Consider the following 3,638-nt stretch of genomic DNA (forward strand, 5'->3'; position numbering starts at 1 on the left):
TACCTGGACATCTATATGGCACCTCATTTTCTTCCAGGTTCTGTTTAAGTATCATCTTATCAAAGATGCCTTCCTTGACTGTCCTTTAAGAAAAGTCACCCCACATGCATACACTGTCTCCCCTACCCCTCAGCCCGGCTTTATTTTTCTTCTAAGTATCATAACCACCTGACACAGATGTCATTGCCGTTTTCCATCTTCCCATGTTAGACTATTAACATCCAAAGAGGAGAGACTGTTCTGTTTACTGCTTGATTTCCAGCACCTAGACTACGCCAGAGTATGGATTTATATGTTTATATTATTTGTTAAATCAATGAGTGCAGGTACCGTGATCCAATTTTACAGATGAAGAAACAGAGACTCTTAGAAGCTGATTACCTGCCAAAGACCAGTAAGCAGTAAGTTCAACCAGTAAGTTCATCAGACACTGGAGTCTTTGCCTTGGTGTCCAGTCCCCTGTGGTGCCACCACGTCCATCACATTCACAACAATAAGGCATCTCCTTCTCCCGACCTCTCTTCTGCTGCTTCCGGGAAACAAACTGCTCTCGGAAGGTGTGGTGGGGAAATGCACAAACCAGCAACAGGCAGAGAGAAGTACAGGGTGTGTGCGGTTTTATTGGTGCCACACACCCGGCCTCTTCTGTCTCTTGTAATCGTTCTGATTACAAGTTCTGATAAGTAATCAAATTGGAAACAATTAAAGACAAAGAAAAATTATTGAAAGCAATAAGGGAAAAATGACAAATAATATACAAGGGAACTCCCATAAGGTTAACAGCTGATTTCTCAGCAGAAACTCTACAAGCCAGAAGGGAGTGGCATGATATACTTAAAGTGATGAAAGGGAAGACCTACAACCAAGATTACTCTACCCAGCAAGGATCTCATTCAGATTCGATGCAGAAATCAAAAGCTTTACAGACAAACAAAAGCTAGGGAATTCAGCACCACCAAACCAGCTCTACAACAAATGCTAAAGGAACTTCTCTAAGTAGGAAACACAAGAGAAGAAAACGACCTACAAAACAAACCCAAAACAATTAAGAAAATGGTCATAGGAACATACATAGCGATAGTTACCTTAAACGTTAATGGATAAAACGCTCCAACCAAAAGACACAGGCTTGCTGAATGGATACAAAAACAAGACCCATATATATGCTGTCTACAAGAGACCCACTTTACACTTGATCTTAGCCAAAAGGCCGAGAAGCGATAAGAGACCCACTTTAGACGTAGGGACACATACAGACTGAAAGTGAGGGGATGGAAAAAGATATTCCATGCAAATGGAAATCAAAAGAAAGCTGGAGTAGCTATACTCATATCAGATAAAATAGACTTTAAAATACAGAATGTTACAAGAGACAAGGAAGGACACTACATAATGATCAAGGGATCAATCCAAGAAGAAGATACAACAATTATAAATATATATGCACCCAACATAGGAGCACCTCAATACATAAGGCAACTGCTAACAGCTATAAAAGAGGAAATTGACAGTAACACAATCATAGTGGGGGACTTTAACACCTCACTTACACCAATGGACAGATCATCCAAAATGAAAATAAATAAGGAAACAGAAGCTTTAAATGACACAATAGACCAGATAGATTTAATTGATATTTATGGGACATTCCATCCAAAAACAGCAGATTACACGTTCTTCTCAAGTGCGCATGAAACATTCTCCAGGATAGATCACACCTTGGGTCACAAATCAAGCCTCAGTAAATTTAAGAAAATTGAAATCATATCAAGCATCTTTTCTGACCACAACGCCATGAGATTAGAAATGAATTACAGGGAAAAAAACGTAAAAAACACAAACACATGGAGGCTAAACAATACATTACTAAATAACCAAGAGATCACTGAAGAAATCAAAGAGGAAATCAAAAAATACCTAGAGACAAATGACAATGAAAACACAACGACCCAAAACCTATGGGATGCAGCAAAAGCAGTTCTAAGAGGGAAGTTTATAGCTATACAAGCCTACCTCAAGAAACAAGAAACATCTCAAGTAAACAATCTAACCTTACACCTAAAGAAAGTAGAGAAAGAAGAACAAACAAAACCCAAAGTTAGCAGAAGGAAAGAAATCATAAAGATCAGAGCAGAAATAAATGAAATAAAAACAAAGAAAACAATAGCAAAGACCAGTAAGACTAAAAGCTGGTTCTTTGAGAAGATAAACAAAATTGATAAGCCATTAGCCAGACTCATCAAGAAAAAGAGGGAGAGGACTCAAATCAATAAAATCAGAAATGAAAAAGAAGAAGTTACAACAGACACCACAGAAATACAAAGCATCCTAAGAGACTATTACAAGCAACTCTATGGCAATAAAATGGACAACCTGGAAGAAATGGACAAATTGTTAGAAAGGTATAACCTTCGAAGACTGAACCAGGAAGAAACAGAAAATATGAACAGACCAATCACAAGTAACGAAATTGAAACTGTGATTAAAAATCTTCCAACAAACAAAAGTCCAGGACCAGATGGCTTCACAGGTGAATTCTATCAAACATTTAGAGAAGAGCTAACATCTATCCTTCTCAAACTCTTCCAAAAAATTGCAGAGGAAGGAACACTCTCAAACTCATTCTATGAGGCCACCATCAGCCTGATACCAAAGCCAGACAAAGACACTACAAAAAAAGAAAATTACAGACCAATATCACTGATGAATATAGATGCAAAAATCCTCAACAAAATACTGGCAAACAGAATCCAACAACACATTAAAAGGATCATACAGCACGATCAAGTGGGATTTATCCCAGGGATGCAAAGATTCTTCAATATACGCAAATCAATCAATGGGATACACCATATTAACAAATTGAAGAATAAAAACCATATGATCATCTCAATAGATGCAGAAAAAGCTTTTGACAAAATTCAACACCCATTTATGATAAAAACTCTCCAGAAAGTGGGCATAGAGGGAACCTACCTCAACATAATAAAGGCCATATATGACAAACCCACAGCAAACATCATTCTCAACAGTGAAAAACTGAAAGCATTTCCTCTAAGATCAGGAACGAGACAAGGATGTCCACTCTCACCACTATTATTCAACATAGTTCTGGAAGTCCTAGCCACGGCAATCAGAGAAGAAAAAGAAATAAAAGGAATACAAATTGGAAAAGAAGAAGTAAAACTGTCACTGTTTGCAGATGACATGATACTATACATAGAGAATCCTAAAACTGCTACCAGAAAACTGCTAGAGCTAATTAATGAATTTGGTAAAGTTGCAGGATACAAAATTAATGCACAGAGATCTCTTGCATTCCTATACACTAATGATGAAAAATCTGAAAGAGAAATTATGGAAACACTCCCATTTACCATTGCAACAAAAAGAACGAAATACCTAGGAATAAACCTACCTAGGGAGACAAAAGACCTGTATGCAGAAAACTATAAGACACTGATGAAAGAAATTAAAGATGATACCAACAGATGGAGAGATATACCATGTTCTTGGATTGGAAGAATCAACATTGTGAAAATGACTCTACTACCCAAAGCAATCTACAGATTCAATGCAATCCCTATCAAATTACCAATGACATTTTTTACGGAGCTAGAACAAATCATCTTAAAATT

The 3,638-nt window shown here is 37.2% G+C and overlaps 1 pseudogene; it reads right to left on the bottom strand.

Moving 5' to 3' along the window:
* Nucleotides 1–1,076: 1,076 nt before the first annotated feature.
* On the bottom strand, nt 1,077–1,222 carry LOC132371176 (U2 spliceosomal RNA; annotated as a pseudogene).
* Nucleotides 1,223–3,638: the final 2,416 nt, after the last annotated feature.

The sequence above is a fragment of the Balaenoptera ricei genome, chromosome 8, assembly GCF_028023285.1.
Source record: "Balaenoptera ricei isolate mBalRic1 chromosome 8, mBalRic1.hap2, whole genome shotgun sequence".
In the NCBI taxonomy this organism is placed as follows: Eukaryota; Metazoa; Chordata; class Mammalia; order Artiodactyla; family Balaenopteridae; genus Balaenoptera; species Balaenoptera ricei.